The 11,016-nt window shown below is 45.6% G+C and overlaps 1 pseudogene; it reads right to left on the minus strand.

Moving 5' to 3' along the window:
• Nucleotides 1-5,194: 5,194 nt before the first annotated feature.
• The window catches only part of LOC101979814, a 24,928-nt pseudogene continuing 19,106 nt past the window's right edge, over nt 5,195-11,016 (minus strand).

The following is an 11,016-nucleotide window of genomic DNA, read 5'->3' on the forward strand; positions in this document are numbered from 1 at the left end:
ACCCTGTCTCGGAAAAAAAAAAAAAAAAAAGAAGACAGAGGTAAAGATGGGAGTGTCCAAGAGAGAGCAAGCGGGCAGTGGCTTCTTAGATCGAGGGGTTCAGGGAATGGGGGTGATAACTGAAGGGTTATCTACGGATTTCTTTTTGAGGTGACGAAAATGAGATGGTTCCACCAGTGGAACACTCACTGTGGAAGCCTCAAGTCCTGAGTTCAAGTCCCAAGTCCCAAGTAAGGGTGAAAGGGAAGAACCAGCTCAGCAAAGTGATCCTCTGACATCCATGTGTGCCATGCATGGGCATCCAGCCACACATTATGCAAGCATGTGCACACACAAAATAACAACAATAATAAAGATAATAATAAATACAACTTGAGTGGTCTAAAGTTAACTAGGATGGTGATTGAACAGAATAAACTAAAACTGAATTGTACACTTCAAAGAAGTGAAACTAGAATATGTGAATTACATCTCAATGTGCTTTTTTAATTAAGGAAATAAAGAGCCTGCAAGATGACTCAGCAGGTAAAGGCACTTGCTGCCAAGCCTGAGTTCAATCCCCAGAGCCCACATGATAGAAGAGAACTGACAACAGCAAGTCATTCTCTGACCTGCAAGTACACAGCATGGGGCATGAGCCTCCACGCGTGTTTTCACACATGCAAAGAAATAAACATGTTAAAAATATTCTTAAAAATAAAAATATATTCAGAAACGCAAAAACTGAAAATAGTTACCAGCATTCCCCCAAGAAAAAGAAAAATGATGTTGGGTGAAAATAAGTAGAATTTCTTTCTACAAGAAAGAATTAATATGTAGAAGTTCTTAAGAAAAAAATTAACATAAGAAATGGCCACTACTTAGATAAAAATGATGTAAGTTTATTAGATTATTAGCTTCTATGAATTATGGCAACCAAAAATGGGTACATTTTGTATTTATTTATTTATTTATTTATTTATTTATTCGTTTGCTGTCTGTGTGTGGGTTGGAGGGCGTACATATGCCAATGTGCACAGAGACCAAAGGGCCACTTGTAGGAACCACTTCTTGCTTTCCACATGCAGGCTCCAGGAAGAGAACACAGGTCATCGGACTTGGCTGCAAGCACCTTTACCTCTCAAACCTTCTAGCCGGCCACATGTACTACCTTATAATCAAAAAGTATTAAACTACTCTTCAGAGGACCCAGGTGCCATTCCCAGCACCCACAAGGCAACCCACAACCATGTTAATTCCAGTCCCAGAGGATCTGTCTCCATCTTCTGGTTGCCTTAGAAACTGCATGCAGGCGGTACATCATACACACATGTTGCAAAATACCCACAAAAATAAAAAAATAGATAAATTATTTTTAAACATTAAGGCATATATTAATAAACCCAAAAAACTATCTTAAGTCATGGTAGAGCCGGGTTATAGCTCAATGGTAGAGCCCAACACTAGTGAGCCAGTGGCTCCGGGTTCAATCTCTAGCACCACCTAAAAAGTACATATTTTAAAAGATATTGTTATGAAATGTTTGTTTAACTATGCGAAGATGTGTTGTATTATTTTAACTGTGTAAACCTTGCCTCCCTAAGGCACCTGATTAGTGTAATAAATAGCTAAACAGCCAATCGTGAGGAAGAAGGGATAGGTAGGACTTCCAGGTAGGAAGAATTAATAGGAGGAGGAATTTAGAAAAAAAGGAAAAGAGACACCAGGGAGATGCCAGGGACCAGACAGACATGGAGGAAGCAAGAAAGTAAGACGTACAGAATGAAAGAAAGGCAAAAAGCCCTGAGGCAAAACATAGATGAATAGAAACAGGTTAAATTAGTTAAAAGAGCTAGTAAGACAAGCCAAAGCTAAGAACAAGCATTCATAATTAATAAGTCTCTGTGTCTTTATTTGGGAGCTGGTTAGCAGTCCCCAAAAAAATTGCAACTACATAATATATAAAATTCTTAGGATGTTTGATGGTTTGAATAGAAATGGCTTATTTAGACTCATATGTTTGAAGCCTGTCCCACAGGGAGTGTGTCCTGGTTGGAGTAGGTGTGACCTTGATGGAGGAAGTTTCACTGTGGAGGCAGACTTTGAGGTTGCACATACTCAAGCTATGCCCAGTGTGGCTTACAGTCTCCTGCTGCCTGCAGATTAAGATATAGAACTCTCAGCTCCTTCTCCAGCACCGTGTCTGTCTACATGTGGCCATGTTTCCTGCCATGATGACAATAGACTAAACCTCTAGACTATAAGTCCCTCATCTCTGTCTCCCAAGTGCTGTGACTACAGACAGCTACCAAGCCTGCCAGGTTTTTTGGGGGTTTGGTTTGGGTTTGGGTTTGGGCTTTTGATGCAGGGTTTCTCTGTAGCTTTGGGGCCTATCCTTAAACTCCCTCTGTAAACCTCAAACTCACAGAGACCCATCTGTCTCTGCCTCCCGAGTGCTGGGATTAAAGGCATGCACTACCCCTGCCCAGCGCCTACCAGGTTTTAGGTGTGTTCTGGGGATCTGAACTCTCGTCCTTGCGCTTGTACCGCAAGCAGTTTATCCCCAGTCCCGTTTTCAGTTTTCTGAAACAGGGTCTCATGTAACCCAAGTTGGACTTGAATCAGCAATGGAGCCAAGGCTGTCCTTGCACTCCTCCTACCTCTGTCTCCCCAGTGCTGGAATTTGTGAGCGTGTGCACACGCGGCTCAGCTAAGCGTGCAGCATTTACAAGATGTGCCCAAGTGGCTCCTTATCACCTTTTCCATCTCTTTGTCCCGTGAGGTATTCTGGGTTTATGTTTTAACTTTTTGTGCTTTTAATATTTATCTGACTTCTCTTCGTTTGACTTGTCCTATTTAAATAGCAGCAAAGGGACTGAGGTCGTAGCTAGGTTGAGTGTGAGCCCAGCACACACAAAGCCCAGAATCCAATACCCAGAAAACCAGTCACAGAGGTTCAAACCTATAATCCTACTACTCGGGGGGGTAGAAGCAGGAATATCAGAAGTACAAGATCATCCTTGGCTACATGCCCAATCTGAGGCCGCCCTGGGATACATAAAAAGGGAAGGGGTGGGGGCTAAACAATCATATGCAGCCAAAGAGCTCTAGGTTTTTAAAATAGCATTGTCAGAGCTGGAGAGATGGCTCAACAGTTAAGCACCTCTTGCAGAGGACCAAGGTTTGGTTCCCAGTACCCACTTAGTGAGCCGCAACTATCCCTCTTGTTCTAAAGGACAAGAGACAAGGACTAAAGAAGCCTAGCACCCCTTCTTCTGGCCTCTGTGGGCACCAGGCACACATGAGGTGCACATACATACATGCAGGCAAAATGCACATACACATAAGCTAAAGAAATCTAAAATAAAATAACATTGTTGATCCAGGATACCTCAGAAGTTAAAAATTCTTGCCACAGAAACTGTCTGCATAAATCCTAACCCCGGAACCCACATGACGCAAGGGGAAAATCACCTCCAAGTTTTCCTCTGACTTCCACACGTGCATCGTGACACATGCACAAGCACACACACTAAATAAATATCTGTGTAATTTTTTAAAAAGTTGAGACATAATCTCTCTGTGTAGTCTTGACTATTCTAGAACTCACTGTATAGACCGGGCTGACCTCAAACACACAGAGATCCGCCTGCCTCTGCCTCCCAAGTGCTGGGACTAAAGGCGTGTGCCATCATGCCCCGTCTATGATTTTAAAAATTTTAAAGTAATTTTATCTTAGGGTTAGGACTGTAAGAATGCTTGCCTAGAACGTGCCAGGTTTCCTGTTCAATTTCCAGCAACACAAAAAAAAAATGGAGGAAAATGAAGAGTCCCTTGAATATAGATTCTATCCTTTCTTAAGAGTGGAGGGGAGCCAGAATGAGAACTGGCTACACACAGTGCAGTCCGGAGGATGGCTGTACTCTGCAGGTGAATTCCTCATTAATCACTTTTCCCATGAGAAGGCAAACACAATGTGCGAAGAACAAACAAGCACCAGACAGACAGGCGAGATCTGTGAACCCTGGGCAAGTGACTGCTCTTCTGAATCTCAAATTGTCCAAGTGTGAAATGAAAGCTAATGTCTCCGATCTTCGACTACTTAAGGGCATCTCTCCTTAAGTGACCCAGAAATTCCACAGTTCAGATTGTCTGTGCCACCTTCTCCCTCTCACCCTACAGATGCACACAGCTTCCGGTGTTTTCTGTACTTCCTCGGGTCGACTCCCACATCCAGGTACTGCTAAAAAGACAACTTCTCTGCTTTCTTACCCACCCACACTGATCCAGTCACCAAATCCTGGCATTTAAAAAAAAAAATGTGATGGGGCTGGAGAGATGGCTCAGTGGTTAAGAGCACTGACTGCTCTTCCGGAGGACCTGGGTTCAATTCCCAGCACCTACATGGAGGCTCGCAACTGTCCGTCACTCTAGTCCCAGAGGATCTGATACCCTCTTCTGAACCCCAAGGACACCAGGCATGCATGTGGCCCACAGACACACATTCACACACATAAAAATAAAGAAATTTTCTTCTTTAAAAGAATGTTATCAGAAAAAGAAATATTGCAAGATCTCACTTGACTGTAAAATATAAAAAAGTAAAATTCACAGAAGCAAGAAACAGGTCGGTGACGGCCAAGGGCCAGGAGAGACACGGGTGACTGTTTCCTTTCATTTCTCTTTTTCTCTGAAAACAAAACCGAACAAACAAACAAAAATCCAGAAGCAAAAACTCTTTAGGTGTAATTACAAATATTTTATGGGTCAGGGAGGGGGACTGTACAACCGAAGAGGAAAGCACCACACAACCATTTTCCCGTCTATTCACTGAGGGAGGCAGCCAGGACGCCCAAGGGACGGCCACATCCTTTTCACTTGGAGAAAAGAAGGAAACAAAGACTTGAGAAATTTGAGAGGGTTAGCATGTGTGCAAGAGTACAAGAGTGTGTAAAAGTCAATGCTCTAAATCTAAACAAGGTCTATTTTTATTTTTATGTTGGTTTCTTTAAGAGTTCTAAAGCAAAGGGGGGGGACACATGGAAGGAAAACTCAGGGGGTGGGGAGACCTGGTTAATTGCAGGGGAGGTAAAGAATATAAAAGGTGCTGGGCCCCTCCTCCAGGCAGGCAGGACGGACAAGCGTGTTCCCAGTGCCTCTGCCACCCTCACAGACAACCTCTGCCTCCCTGCCATGCCAACCTTCCCCGCGTGTTTTATTCCTCAAGCGTTTTAAAATTAAACCCCTGCCCTTGTGCTGTGACACCGATCCTCCTCCGTCCCCCACCGGAGAGCAACTTGGTGTACAGTTTGGCCGGCGAGATACTCTCACTGCCAGAGAGCAGGAAGTACAGGCTCTTCAGAGAGGACACGCTCGAGTTGTCCAAGTGGGCTGAGAGGGCCTTGAGGGTCACCTGGGCGACAACCTGTTTGGGAAGCAGTTTCTCCCACCAGGAAAAGTGTAAAGGTGACGGAATTAAACGTCTTGTCCTCAGTTGCTGACAGGTAGAGTTTGATGGCCTCTTCCATCTCCTCACATTTGCTGGTACCCCATGAGGAGATGTAACAGCGGATGACAAATTTGGCTCTGAGCTCACCAAACTGACTAATGGCCGCTTAAGCCACTTTCAAAGGGCGTTGAGATTTGTGGAGTTCTGTACCGTTTCTAAGAACTCTCCCCCCTTACCCCCACCCATTTCCAAGTCTTTACCTATGGCTTCTTTGAGGATGATTTCGGCTGGGATCCGGTGGACGACGTCCTCTACCCTTGTGGAACCAAGGTGGCTGATGTCACTTAGGGTGTCGTTTAGCTTCTGTCCCTATACCAAGGCTCTTAGAAGATAGGATGGTGAATGTAAGCATTGCAGCTCAGATGGAAAGGTATCTGAGCAAAGGGCAGTCCGGAGTCAAGGAACACCACAGAGCCAACAGTGAGCATAACAGCTCACAGCTCTGCTCCAGGGAAAGGTTTCCCCAATGCAAGTGTAGCAACTCTGCTCCTGCAGGAGAGGGTTTCATTTGTTGTTACAGTTCTGCTGGCTCTGCTCTGGAGAAGAGTTACAGCTACTCAGGTCAGCAGGAGTGTAACAACTCTGGTTGCCTAAGGGAAACTTTCCCCTGTAAAAGTGTTCCGGTTCTGCTCTGCTCCAGAGAAAGTTGTTATAGCTGGGCTCTGCTCTGGTGAAAATGTCACATCGCAATGAACCTCCCTCAAGAGATTTATTGGGAAGGAAGAATCCAGGAGGAGGGTGCCTCTGGTGAGAAGCAGCAAACTGAACAGGGTACAGACCTTATATAGGATTTCAGGGTGGGGATAGCAGCACTTTCCATGATGTCTTTGGACTGGTGGATGTTGGTGGTGTGATTCTGGAGCAAACTCAGGGATTGGTGGCATTTTGAGCTCAGGGACCTCAGGGATGGGTTGGATTCTGCAACCTGATCACTATGACAAGTTCAGGGATTTGTGTGATTTCAAGTTCTGGTCCTGAGGTCAAGTCAGGGTCGGGGTGTTTATTTCTTGGCCCTTTTCACCCTATGGTGAAGCCATCTGCTGGCCCATCTTCCTGGGTGGAATTTGATGTTCTTTCTTTATCATTGTCATTTGTTTTGGACATCTTAGATGTCCGTGGCTTGGTGGCCTTGGATTGCTTGCCCCATTTCTTACCTGACCCCGTTTATGGCCTTCCTTCTACTTTTCTCTGTGGTTGGGGTGAGGATCATTTCTGATTTGCCTTTGGTCCCTCGCTTTTTGGCCAGTAGTTTGGGGTGAATTCCAAGCAGGACACCCCCACTGGGAGTAGTTACTCCTTTCAGCACCTGGTTGAGCTTTTCATCATTGGCAACAGCCAGCAGGATGTGTCTGGGGGCTAGCCCAGCCTTCTTGCTGCCTCTGGCAGCATTTCCAGCCAATTCTAGGATTTCCACTGCCAGGTACTCAATGACGGCAGTAGCATAATTCGGCGCCCATCTGGTACGTAAACAACCCTTTTTCCGGGTAACACACCAAAAGCCCTACCTGAAAGATGACACCAACCATGACTGACCAGGACAGCCTGGACAATTTCATCTTGCCTCAGTTTCCCTCTCAGCTTACTAGCATGATGGCCTCCTGGCAGTTACACAGTAATTCAGAGGTTTAGTCCATTATTGTTGTAGCAAGGTAGCACACAGGCAGACAAGACGCTGAAGAAGGAGCTGAGAGCTCTGCATCCAGATCAGCAGACTGCAGCAAAAGCTTCAGTGATGGCTGTTGAGAGTTGAAATTAAAGGTGTGCACAGCTACGCCCAGATCTTAAGCCAAATATATAGTTTTGTTATAATTATATAATAATTATGTTAATTATATTATTGTATACTATATACAAGAGCCTTGTACACAATAAGCACACACTCTAACACTGAGCATACCCCCAACTCTAAGGGATTTATTTATCTTTTACACTGGGAGTTCAATATATAGTTATGCTGGACTTGATACGACTGTTTTACTGTTATATAGGACTTCCCTCAGAGCCAAGTAACTGCTATCTTGAGGCATTCAGCTTTGTGTACTTGCAAAAAAGATCACCCCAGCTGGAATAGGTGACCATGGGTATGTTCTCACGGAGGAGTGGGGAGTCCACAGAACCCCACCTGAGTTAGCTGAGGCTGGTCTTGAGTGCAACTGGGCATGGAGACTTTATACAGAGGGACTCTATGAGATGGTGTGTGTCAGATATGGCCTGCTTTCTGACTCAGAAGTGCTCGCTACGTATTAGCTATAGCTCTTAGCTGGCTGCATCTGCAGTGAACACTCCTCAAGACAAGGGCATTATCAAGTTCCTCTTCCACACAAGTGCCCACCGCTCACCCAGGAGAGGTGCTTCCTAACCTCTTGAGTCCAGGCTGGCATTGTGATGCTACCTATCAATCAAAAGTAGCAGGAGCGATGGCATTTCAGGTGCTCTCCTTCGAGAATCCCGCCAACTCCCAAAGGCTCTCTAGTAAAGCTGTTTACCTCTCTGCAGGGAAAACCGGACTAGCTGGTGCCGGGAGCCACCGTGGGCCACACCGTGAGACAACACCTCAAAAATCTAAAGAGAAGCTGGGTGAAGTAGTACAGGCCTAAACTCTCAGCACCTGAGAGGTGGAGATGGTGAGTTCCAGGACACCCTGCAATATGTGAGATCTTGTCTTTAAGGGGAGGTGGGTACTGGAGAGATGGCTCAGCAATTAAGGACACTGACTGCTCTTCCAGAGGTCCTGAGTTCAATTCTCAGAACCCACAAGGTGGCTCACCATCTATAATGAGATCTGCTGCCCTCATCTGGCCTGTAGGCATACATGCAGACAGAACACTATAAATAATAAAGTTTTTTTTAAAAAAAGGATTTTGTATATAAAAAAAACTAAGAAGAAAGAAAGAACCTTAGACTTCTTTTAGGGTTTGAATGTGGAGTGTTCTCGCCAGGCTCATGTGTTTGAGCACTCAGTCCCCAGATGGTAGAATTGTTTTAGAAAGTTATGAAACCTTTGGTAAGGGAGGCACTGGTTGGTGGAGTGGGTCCCTGGGTGCAGGCATTTGAGGGTTCTCTTCCAGATCTTCTGTTTCCTGCTCTGCCAAGACGTCAATAACGGATGCTTCACGCTGACACAGTCAGAGTGACCCCAACTGCCAGCCCTCCCTGTCACAATGGGGCAGTAGCCCAGTGTAGTGATATGTTATTTGTTAAAACATAACAATCAATAACATAAACAAAATATGGCTACACCCCTGCTACCCTGAGACAAAGCAAAGGCCCCTCACTAAAGTTGCTCCTCAGCAACAAAGAAAGTACCTAAAGCACTCCTGAAGTGATGAGACCCTACCACAGAGACAGCCGGGTAGCAAAATGCTGTTATACACGGGGAGACACTGAGATACGTGGAAGAAACCCTACCAGTCTTACAGCTGAACTCAATTGCAGCTGAACACATTTACTTCAGAGACCACGATGCATGAGCTGGGGCTGTAGCTTAGTGGACAGAATACTTGTGCAGCATCCATGAGGGTCTGAGTCCTGTCTCCAGCATCACATAAGCTGGGTGTAGTGGTATATGCCTGCAATGTGTATATCTTAGCACCCAGGAGGTAAAGGTAGGAGAACCAGAAGTTCAAGGTCATTCTCAACCAGAGAGTGAGTTTAGGCCCAGCCTGGGGTACATGGAACAATCTTAACAAACGTAAGGAGGTAGGAGGGAATGAGGAAGGGAAGGAGGGAGGAAAGGAGACAGGGAGGAAGAGAGACTGTGACAGCAAACGCCTCTTCTGTTAGATCCAAACTCCGTTCCTTTACGCCATTGGCCCATGTTCTGGCTAGTTTTTTTGTTGTTGTTGTTTTTGTTTATTTTGGTTTTTCGAGACAGGATTTCTCTGTGGCTTTGGAGCCTGTCCTGGCACTAGCTCTGTAGACCAGGCTGGTCTCGAACTCACAGAGATCCGCCTGCCTCTGCCTCTGGAGTGCTGGGATTAAAGGCGTGAACCACTATGGCCCCGCCCCGCTAGTTTTTTTCTTCTTTTCACAGCGGTGTTCTGGACCATCTCCCTCTTCCTTTCATTTTCCACATTTCTACTTTAGAATCTTTCCTGTGCATCCACAGACTCCTAATAGGCCCTCCCCGCAGGAAGGGTCCAATATGGTCATCAATTTTCACCCCGCCTTTTTCATCATGTGCAAAGTCAGATCCTCCCTAGTCCCTGGATGTCTAAAGTCCACGCATTTGCTCTGTGCCAGTCCTTGCTGCCCTTCCCTGACTGCACTGAATTCTTGTTCCTGGTTGGATTTCGGATTGTTTGTTCTTTTTTTTTAATGTATATAAGTTACATATGGGTGGGTCTCACTATGTAGCCTTGACTGATCTGGAACTCGCTAAGTAGACCAAGCTGACCTTACATTCACAGAGACTCACCTGACTCTGCTTCCCAAGTGCTGGGATTAAAGGTGTGCAGCACCGTGGTGAGTGGCTAAGATTTTTTTTTTATTTTTTTAACATGTTTGTGTGTGTGTGTGTGTGTGTGTGTGTGTGTGTGTGTGTGTGTGTGTGTGTGAGTGAATGCAAGAAGCCTCAGAGGCCAGAAGCGGCATTGGGTCCCCAGGAGCTGGAGTTACAACTCAGTGTAGGTGCTGATAACCAAACCCAAGTCTTCAGCCAAAGCAACACCGGCTCCGCGCCACTGAGCCGTCACTCCTACCCTTGTTCTGTATTTTAATTGCAATGACTTTCTACTGAGTTTTAAATGTCTTTCTCACATCATCAGTTATTTCCTAGCCCCTCAAATATGAACGTAACAAAGAACAGTCACTGTGGTACAGGACTTAATGCTCTGGTCCAGAGACAGAAAGGCTGCCGGGTACTGTGCTAAGATTCCTGCAGGCAAAACTGCTGTGCTGCAGAGGGCCTCCTTCTGGACCAAGCTGGGAAGTCAGAAATACTTCAAAGAAGGAAGAAGTGGTTGCGAGATCTTTGCACTGAAGGTGTAGTCATAAAAATAGACGAATCCGCCAGGCATGGTGGCGCACGCCTTAATCCTGGCCCTCCTGGTGAGGCAGAGGCAGGCAGATCTCTGAGTTCCAGGCTAGTGTGGCCTACAGAGTGAGTTCTAGGACAGTCAGAGCTACAGAGAGAAACCCTGTCTCAAAAACCAAAACAATAACAATGATGATGATGAAGAAGATATGATGTACAATTTAAAGTTTTAGCTTATTCACAAATTTATGCAACTATCACCACAATTAACTTAAGACATACAGTGTTGGAGATTAACCTGGATTTACAGGATTGCCTGACATCCCTGCTGAGAAAGCAAGTACTGTAGGGTGCAACCTAAAACGTGACCACCAGATGGCAGCCTCTGCCTACAGATGATACAAGCCGCCAAAGAAAACTAAGACAAGTTTCAGTAAGGTTAAAAGGTTTCAGAAGGAGGGAGAACATGAGCAAAGAAGTCAGGACCACAAGGGGTGCACCCACCCACGGAGACAGTGGGGCTGATCTATTGGGAGCTCACCAAGGCCAGCTG

This window comes from Microtus ochrogaster, chromosome 4 (genome assembly GCF_000317375.1).
Source record: "Microtus ochrogaster isolate Prairie Vole_2 chromosome 4, MicOch1.0, whole genome shotgun sequence".
NCBI classification, from domain to species: Eukaryota; Metazoa; Chordata; class Mammalia; order Rodentia; family Cricetidae; genus Microtus; species Microtus ochrogaster.